This window comes from Pyxicephalus adspersus, chromosome 1 (assembly GCF_032062135.1).
Source record: "Pyxicephalus adspersus chromosome 1, UCB_Pads_2.0, whole genome shotgun sequence".
Lineage (NCBI taxonomy): Eukaryota > Metazoa > Chordata > Amphibia > Anura > Pyxicephalidae > Pyxicephalus > Pyxicephalus adspersus.
In genome coordinates this window covers 60,274,095-60,284,574 of record NC_092858.1, presented here as the reverse complement: position 1 = coordinate 60,284,574, position 10,480 = coordinate 60,274,095, and positions in this window count along the sequence as shown.

The window sequence follows — 10,480 nt, the reverse complement described above, 5'->3', positions numbered from 1 at the left end:
CCCCCCGTCCTCTCACATCCACTCCGAGCCAGCCGTCTCCCCCTCCCCGCTACCCCCTGGGAGGAGAGAGAGCGACGTGTGCTGCGGGATGGCACGGCGGGACACAGCACCCTCTAGTGGCCGCACTGCTCACATACAATAGGTGCTGCTGGGCCCCCGTATGCACAGCACACAATATAAATCAGTCTTCGTTTTTACATGGACATGTTTCAGGGATTCCCTGCTTTATATACAACATTCAAACCCCACAATACATTAGTGTGGTCAGTGGGAGCAATCCCTTACAGTGTTGGCCAGTGTGATGAATGTCACAGATAGCCAAAAAAAACTCTCAAGGTGTCAAACTCTGGTCCGCAACATCCTTTTTTTTGGCCCACAAAGGAATCCTAAATATGAATTGCAGCGGGCCCGCCGTTGCATTGAATTAGCGCCACTACTACAATCCCCGGCATCACTCGCGTCTAAGGACCAGCGTGCTCTCTATGTGTGGCCCCGCAATAAACCGTTTTATAGATGCAGGGAATTGTAGTGGCTGTGCTTAAGTAAGGAGGGAGTTCCAGCCACTCGAGGTCTGAGCCTGCAATGGGAGAGTGGGTGGGTTGTGCCCTGAGACATTCCCCCGCCCACCACTGGAGCCTGCAATGTCTCTGCGAGATGTGGTCCACGGCTCTGGCCGGTGCACCTACCTCTCAGATGGCCGCGGGTTGGGGCTCTCTGCTGTAGGGCATCATGACATCACTCTGGGGGAAGTTTCTTCCCCTTTGAGTGACACACAGCTCCCCGCTAATGCTCGGTCTGGGGCCCAAACATTTAGTGGTTCATGACATCCAAAAGATTGGGGACCACTGCTGTAGGGCGTACACTGCCTATAGATGATATAAAGGTATTTTCTGCTACACCGGTGGCTTCTATATTAAAGCAGAACTAAATCTTCGCAGCTCACCTATCCCATTCCACTGCCAGGCACTGCCATCTTTCTTCTCTTCTTCCTTTTCTGGACAATCTTCAGCTATCTTGATTGGCTGTGCCAGCATGATGTCATAGGTGCACTCATTCATTCATCTTCATTCATTCATCTCAGCACACACAAGGGAAGTGGGGATTGCTACGGTTCTTTGGCTACCAAGCCTGACGCTGCACATTTGCAACTCAGCTTTGACTTTCAGAAATCCGAAGCGATCAGGCAGGTAAGACACATTATTGCAGAAGGGACCTGTCCTATGTTGCAATAATGATCTGTCTGATCATACTAACTAAAACTTTGTTTAAGGAACTTTAGTAAAGACAATTCCAGTGTCCCTACCAAGGAGATGCATCTGTTGTTCTAGTGGACACAAAATTGTATAGTAACCGGAAGAGAAGGGAGGTGAGACTGAAGGAAGGCAAAAAACTTTCCCTCACTTTGGAGAGATTTCTTCACATCCAACGCTGTGATTGAATCACCCCAGCTCCTAGCTATTACTTGCTTAGCAGCCATAAATACATACATACATAGTTGGAATTGCTTATTGCCAAGTTGTACTGGTTTGAAGTAAAATCGAGCGGACCATGGATCCTTGGGAATATATATTTAAAATAACCCATTCAACAGTTTAAACACTCTGCTCCAGAATCCATTAACAAAAGGACATGTCCACCAGGTATGTATGACTGTCCTTTCCTCCTGACAGCCCCGGAATCATAACCCTGAATTATAACCTGGAAGATAAGCATAACTTTAAATGCTGACTCAAGGGTTGTAACATTTCTCAAACACATAGCTGTTTTGGACCACGCATGAGTCCATTCTTCAGCCAATCATTTACTTTCCAAATTATGTTCCCAGTTGGATACATATTTATGTAAATGAGGATTCCCCATCTTATTGAGCTTGTTGTATAGTATAGAAATCAGATTTGAAGTTAACAGAGTCCTTAAACAAATATGCTCCATCATGGAGAATTGTAATGGGCGCTCTTTATGCTGAATTAAGAAAAGAATCCAGTGACGTAACTGCAAATACCTAAAATATTCTCGACCTGGGACATCATGTTATCACGGATAGTGTTCCAACTAATAACTTCCGATCTATCCAACAGTGAATAAACAGTGGAATAAATATAATCAGACCACAATTTAAATGCAGATTGTTGCTCCCACCCTGGAATAAATGTTGGGTTATTTAGAATTGGAAGCAGAGGGAGGAATGGGGACAATATTTACCAGAGAATCTGATTGAATCCCAGCAGTGGAACATGTGTCGCAAATGCAGGGTCATACCTAGTGGCCTGAGTTTAGCAGAGATCCAAGGAAGCGCTTGTACATCTATAGGGTGACATATGTGTTCCTCAATCTGGACTCATAAAGGAGCCATTGATCCAGCATTTAATGAACATATAGGAGCAATATGACTCGCTTGTTAATATTTAAGAAAGTTAAGTACCCCCAAACCTCCTGAATTTTTAGAAACTAACAATGTTTTCTGAGGTATCTGCGGCTTTTTGTCCTTTCATACAAAGGACATACCTGATTTTTGTAATCCCCACAATTATTTAAGAGGAACAGTAACCAGGGGTGTCCTGAATAGATATAATAGTTTTGGTAAGATTGTCATCTTAACTGAGTTGGATCTCCCAATCCACGATAGTGGGAGATTCATCCACCTAGAGAGCATTTCCTTGAGTTTAGTAAGCAACAGTTTAAAATTGGCATCATATAGCTGGTCATGCTTCCCTCTGAGCTTAATACCCAAGTAAAATAGGTATTGATTGGACCATTTCAATTTGAATGCACTCTGGATCCCAGCAAGAGTAGCAGGGTGATATTCATAGCCATAGATTTTTCCTCATTAATTACCAGACTAGATACCTGAGAGAATTCCTATAAGACAGTTACTAAATTTGGTAGGGAAATAGTAGGTTGAGTGATGGAGAGCATAATATCATCTGCAAAAAGGAGCAACAGGGCAGACAATCATGTCATAAGCTGCGGTTGAAAACCCCATTAAGGAAGGATGTAAAATAAATAGTCCCATGAAAGGGAGTCAAATGCCTTATGTACATCCAAAGCTAATAACAAGCTTAGGATGCTCCTAGAATGGGCTAAATGTAGTAGATCAATAATTTTCTTCTTCGTACGTATCAGGAGTGTCAAACTTACCTCTTCCTCACTAAAGGGCGGGCATCCCTCTCCTGCGCATGCTTGCAGTTCTGAAGCTGGGGGTGCCTCTGTTTCCAAGCTCAATTCTGTCTAATCCGCTGGCCAATCAGAAGATAGCCTCCTGATCAGCCCTGGCTATTTAACTAGCTCACAGACTGCACTTTGTGTTCATGCAATAAGTTATTCTAGTGGCTAGAGCTCCCCAGTTCTGTGATCTAGTTCCTGTACACCTGCTGCTTAATCAAGTGTTTCCTGGGTCCAGCTCCTGTGTTAACCCCTCATTGTCTAGTCTGTTGGTTCCCAGCCAACTTCCCTGTGCTGTTCCAGTGTTCCTGTCTGTCTGTGGATATCCCTGCATCACCTGTACCTCCTTTTGCTTCCAGTGTCTCCTGTGTTCCCTGTGCCCATAGTGGCCCCTGTGTTACTACTGTCTGTCTCCTGGATTCCTGGCTGTTGACCCCTGGTGTGTGACCTGACCTATCCTGCTTGCTGCCTGCTTCGACCCTGGCTTTCCTTGACTATCCTTCTGCATTGTGATTTGGTACCGTGCTTTGCTCACCTTGGTGTGCCCAAAGACCGCAACCTGGCAGTAACCAGCGGCGCAACTTCTTCACCATCAGAGACTGGAGAAAACCTGGTTACTGCTTAGACCCTGCGCCTTGGCCATTCTCAGGGCTCACACAACCTCTGTGCAAGCCTTAGCGCCCCCTAGTGGTCCTGTCTCTCTGTGCGTGACAGTTTGCACTAACCATGACTACACCCTCCATGACTTTAGCGGGCCCAAACCAGTTACTTTCCCAGAGGCTTGATGCCCAGGAAACTACCCAAATCCAGGTGCTTTGCCAGCTTCATGCACTTTCTGCTCGCCTGGATCAACTGTTTGTTTCTCCACGTGCACCTGCTGCATTAAACTTGCCACCTCCACAGTTATTCTCCGGTGACCACAAGACCTGCTGTGGCTTCATCAATCAGTGCAGCATCCATTTTGAACTTCAGCCACATAACTTCTCCACTGACCGGGCCAAAGTGGTATATATCATATCCTTGCTGTCTGGAGAAGCTCTGGCATGGGCATCACCAGAGGAAGAATCCTGTTACCCGCAATATTGAAGCCTTCCTGAGCCTCCTCAAAAAGGTGTTTGACGAACCCGTGCACACCTCCTCTACAGCTAGCGCACTCCTGCCTCTCCGCCAAGGGTCGCTTACTGGGAGTCAGTATGCGGGACAAATTCGTACCTTGGCAGCTGAACTCGCTTGGAACAATGAGGCGCTCCACACCACCTTCTGCCAAGGCCTTTCTGACCACGTGAAGGACAAGTTGGCTGGTCGGGAGATTCCCCTTGTCTCTGGATGATCTGATCTTCTTGGCCATCCAGATAGACATTCGCTTCCAAGAACGTTTCCAGGAGAAATCTTGCCCACGGAAAGCCTTTGTCCCGTGACTGGCACCCCTCTTTCAGCAGCCTTTGCAAACTCCAGCCTCCCCTCTTCCCCCGTCTCCCACGTCTCTCTTTCTCCGTCTCCTCCCCTCTTCCCCCGTCTCCCCCGTCTCTCTTTCTCGCCCAGCCTTCCCCCGTCTCCCAAGAACCTATGCAGCTAGGCCAATCAAGGTTATCCTTATAGCAGCGGACCCGGCGCCTCTCTTCTGGTCTCTGCCTTTACTGTGGACAGAAGGGACATGTTATCAAATCTTGCCCTCAGAGGCCGGGAAACTTCAGCGCCTAGCATGCTCTGAGGGGGGCTTGCTTGGTCACTCTTCTCTTCCCTCCAGTCAGCGACCCTCCATAGCCATTAAGCTTCACCACAACAACTCCACACTAGCCCTTGAGGCCTTCATTGACCCTGGAGCAGCTGGGAATTTCATTTCGGCCACCCTTCTCAAGGAATGTGGTTGGCCTATGGAGTCATTATCTCAGCCTCTGCGAATCACTGCAGTGGATGGTACCCCTTTGTCATGTGGACTGATCCGCTTCCAGACCCGACCTATACAAATTTCTGTTGGTGTGCTTCACCACGGGGCCATAAGTTTTCTTGTTCTTCCTCAAGCGAGCTCTGCAGTTATCTTGGGACTCCCATGGCTTCAACAGCACTGTCCTGTGCTTGATTGGACTATTCCTGAGGTATTGGCTTGGGGGTCCCTCGTGTCACTCCTCATGCCTTGCCAAGCTCATGCCTACCAGGCCTCTTGCTTTCTCCACTCCTGAAGTTGCTCCGTCCATTCCAACTCAGTATATGGATTTCCAGGATTCCAAAGTGTTCTTTAAGCATGATGCTGAACAGCTACCTCCCCACAGGCACTACGGTGTGCACTAGGGTGCAATAGACCTCATTCCAAATTCCACACCTCCCAGAGTTCAGGTGTTCCCTCTTAATCTCCCAGAAACCAAGGCTAAGACTGACTACATCAAAGAGAATTTGCAGAGGGGGGGTTATACGCAAGTCCTCTTCCCCTGCAGATGCAGGGTTTTCCTTCCAGAAAAAAGATGGGACACTCCGACCATGAATTGACTACTGAGGTCTAAACGATCACAATAAAGAAACGCTACCCTTTGACCGTCTCCGCGGTGCACAGATCTTCACCAAACTAGAGCTCCAAGGTGCATATAATCCAATTCGGATCAAGGAAGGGGATGAATGGAAAACAGCATTTAACATCAGAGATGGCCACTATGAGTACCTTGTGTTGCTCTTCGGTTTCTGCCCTGGCTGTTTTCCAGCACTTTGTGAATGAGGTGTTTTGTGATCTTTTATACATCTGTGTTGTGGTTTACCTGGATGACATTTTGTTTTTTTCCCCTGACTTGCCTACTGACAGACAACATGTTGGCTTGGTCTTACAGCGGCTCAGAGACAACGGACTGTATGTGAAGGCAGAGAAGTGCCTGTTTGAACTTCCCCAGGTACCCTTCCTGGGTTACATTGTTTTTAAAGAAGGCCTCGCAATGGATCCGCAAAAGGTTGCAGCTATTTCCAACTGGCCTCTGCCTTGCGGTCTTAAGTCTACTCAGCACTTCCTGAGATTTACAAATCTATTACCGGCAGTTTATCAGGAATTACTCCACTCTGATAGCTCCTATTATGGTTCTGACCCGGAAGAATGTGGACCCAAAGAATTGGCCCTCTGAGGCTATTGAGGCCTTTCATTCTTTAAAGGAAGCTTTTCTTTCTAGTCCAGCTCTGGTTAGGCCAGACGTCACCAAGCCCTTCTCCATTGAGGTTGAGACCTCCTCTGTCGGAGTGGGAGCTATTCTCTTCCAGACCCCCACTGGAGCCTTACGCCCCTGTGCCAAATTCTCCCAGCGGGGAGGAATTACTCCATTGGGGACAGGGAGTTCCTAGCCATCAAGCTAGCTCTGCAGGAATGACGATACCTCTTGGAGGGTTCCCCTCACAAGGTCACTATTTTTACTGACCACAACTTCCAGTACCTGCAATCAGCTAACCACCTCAACCCACCGGCAGGCTCATTGGTCTCTAATCTTTTCTGGGTTTGATTTTATCATTACGTTCAAACCTGGTTTTGCTAATTTCAGAGCTGACACTCATCCTTGCTCCTTAGTGGTCCTTCCTCTCCGTGCGTGACAAGGAGCGTGTGTGCCTGGTCCAAATCACACCTGATCCTTATGGATAAGAGGGTAAAAATTTGTTTAATCTTGTTGCCAATATTTTTGTTAGTATTTTGATATTCATATTAAGCAGTGAAATGGGCCTGTAATTATAGGGGATCTAACTCATCTTTGCCTGGCTTGGGTATCATTAACACATGGGCTAACAACGACGAATGAGGATGCTGTGGATGACCTTTTAGGGAATTAAAAAAATTTGCCAGATGAGGTAGCCAATTGATCCTGAAATTTCCTATAATAAAGTGCTAATTAACCGTCTGACCCTGGAGTCTTACTGGTCTTCATTGATTTAATAGCAGCATGAATTTCTTCTATAGCAATGTCTGCTGCTGGCGTATCTCCTATCTCGCTGGAAATAGTGGGAAGATTTAGTTCAGCAAACAACTCATTTGTTAGGGAAGTCTTAAGGCAGCTGGAGAATTATACAGGTTCACCAAAATATCCCTAAAACGCTCCACAATGTTAGAGGGGTTTGCTGTAATTGACACATTTGCTTGCTGTAACCAAATAGAGGTGAAGCCAGATTTGGCGTTAAGCAATTTGGCCATCACCGATCCCAGTTTGTTGGCTCTCGCACAGAATTTCTGCTTGGACCAGCTGATTTGCTTTTCTACATGGCTATCCAGCAGTAGGTTGAGTTCTGTTCCTGTTTGCTGGACTAACTTTATATATACTTTCTTATCAAGCGTGGCTTTCTACCTAGATTCCAGTTGTCCAAGAGAAGAAATAAATTCTGAAATACTTTAATTTCTTACTTTTTTCCATTGAGATGCAATCTGTATTAGATATCCCCTAATCGTTGCCTCATGGGCAACCCATAAAGTTATGGGTGAATTCACTGAATCAACATTAGTTGTAAGATATTGAGAAATATGATCCCCCATTATTTTCACCGTTCCAGGATATGATAACATGGCATTGTTCAATCGCCAGTGAAATTCAGATGATTTGGGAATTAATGACCCACATGCCATAGCACTGGAAAATGATCAGACCAGGGGGTTGCCATAATTTTAGAAGTGGATACACAAGGTAATATTTGCTGTAGAACAAAAATATGATCAATTCTATTGAAACTGTTATGGGAGGTATAGTAATAGGTAAATCAAAAATAATAAATTATAGGTAAAATCTTTCATTGTGGGATGAAATTCCCACCATACATCTATTAATTGTTGATCAGATAAAAGTTCCACAAACTTCTGGGAATTCAAAAAGATTAATCCTAAATGTCCCTATGTTGGAGAGTATGACCTGTCAGTTTACCATTCAGGACAAGATTAGTATCTCCCATCACCAAAAGGGTGCCTTTTTTGTGTTTGGCAATTAATTTAAAAGAATTGTTGGAAAAATAAATTTGATGGGCATTCGGGGCATAATAGTTCACTATAGTTATTTCTATATCAAACAGATAACCTTGTAATATCAGGTAGTGACCAGTAGGGTCCGCAATTTTCTTAGTGCATTGGAAAGGCGTATTTTTATTAAAAGCTATCAAAACCCTCTTTTCTTTTCCTGAAACTGGCTTGAAGAATTTGAGAATTTCTTGTGAAAGTATGAGGGCTAAAGGATTGCGAGAATCTTGTCTCTAAACAAAGAATATTCGCTCGCAAGGATGCATAATATTTGAATGCCTTCTTCCTTTTTTGTGGGGAGTTAAACCCTTGTACATTATGGGTAACAATTACACACTTCTCAGCCATCATACTGTGTACCATATTTTATATAAAATATATTATATTATATATAAATATAACTCAGATTTTCCATCATACACTGATGTGTAACACAATGCAGGATATAATGCAGGATATATAAAATAACTTTGAATAAAAAACATAAAAAAAACAATAAAAGAACAATAGGCCTGAGCCAACAGCCAACTCTCAAAACTCCCATAACTCTCAACCAGAAAATAGTTACCAAAGCATACTGTGCATAACTCTCAAAGAAGAAGTTATCTCCCACAATACTCATATGATATATAGTGTGCAAAAGGGAGACAAAGCATATCATTCCTGAGAAGACATGTGGTTGCATTTTGTCGATTAGGACTTCCGTGGTGGTGAATGTTTCTGACGCCTGATAGTTTCCCAAATGGAGGTAAGACGTGGAGATCTTTGAGATCTTGGCGAGTCCCTAGGGCTGGTAGATCCAGAAACCTGTTCTTGTAATGAAAAAGTTGAAAAATTGAAAAAGTTCCTGAGCTTTCTCTGTATTCGTGACTGAATATGTTTGACCCATATAGGTAAAGACCAGGTTGAAGGGAAACCCCATTTATATATGATATCCAATTCCTGTAGAGTGGTCAAAAGCGGCTTTAGGGCATTCCGCTTCTGTATAGTTTAAGGTGCCAAATCAGCAAAAATTTGATAGGAAAATTATCTAATAGACAGATCTTTTTTTATCTATGCTGCTTTCATGATGCCTTCTTTGGTCTTGTAAATGTGGGTTTAATAGGCACATCCCGTGGGGGACCATCAGGTTTTTTGAGACCCAAGGCTCTATGTATCCGATCACATTCCAATCTGTCTTGTAGTATATCAGGGAGTAGGTCCTGGAGCAAATCACCAATAAATGCAGGCAAATCCACAATTGATTCTGGTATGCCCCTGATCCATGGATTGTAATTTTGTTTTATTAGCTGTAATGTCTTGATCATGTGATTCAATCACTGTAATGGCGTCATCCATCTTGGTCCCCAGGTCATGTATGCGGGTCCGAGCTCCTTATTTCCATAGTAACATTTAGCTAAAGTTTATCAGTGGCCTGTGTTAGCTCTAATTGTAAAAGCTGCTTAAATCTCTCTAATAGTTCTGCATCTCTGCACTCATGGCTCACCTGCGCACTGGGTTTGGAAAGTGCTGGAGTATTCTTTTAGCAGAGCCGCAGGGGATAAAGGAGGCGTCTTTTCAGGAGATACAGAAGCCACCATCTTGCCTATCTGCCTCATGGCATGTGAGTGTGCTGGAGTCCAAAATTGCGATTTAGTCACCCCTGTGGATTTCCCCATCATCACCTGGAGGAAGAGAAGCAGGAAAGGTGAGTGCTGCGGTGCGAGATGTTTGCTGAGAACAAGTGCAAGGCTGACTACTTACCGGGGTAATGGAGAGCCAGATCAGTTTGCGGCCATCTTGAACGGCTGCTCACAAGCGCCCTGAAATTTTTTTACCTTTACCTATTACCTATTGAATGTTGCTTCTATTGTGAGGCACCAGTTTTATGGCATTCTGAGAAATCTGTCTGTGAGGATGCTATATAGACTGTATGCATCAAAGTGATGAGAAACACAGATATCCAGGGAAAAATTTTAATACAACAAATCACAGCACACATTATTCAATTCTGCTAAAAAAAACAATACAAAGTAATTTTAGTAGCTATACACAATGGGCCTGATTTAATAAAGCTCTTCAAGGCTGGAGAAGAAACACTTTCATCAGTGAAACTTGGGGATCCAGCAAACCTGGAGTGGATTTCTTCAGGCATTTGCCAGCAAATGTGTTGAATCCTGGACCAGATTCATTCCAGGTTTGCTGGATCACCTAGCTTCCCTGAAGAAAATGTATCCTATCCAGACTTGGAGAACTTTAATACATCAGGCCCAATAAATGTAGCAGGAAACCAGCCTCAATGCTTACCTGTGCCATCACCCATTCCTTGGAGCTGCACTACCTTGAAGAGATAGTGCCCCTGATTCATCAATGAAATCCGCG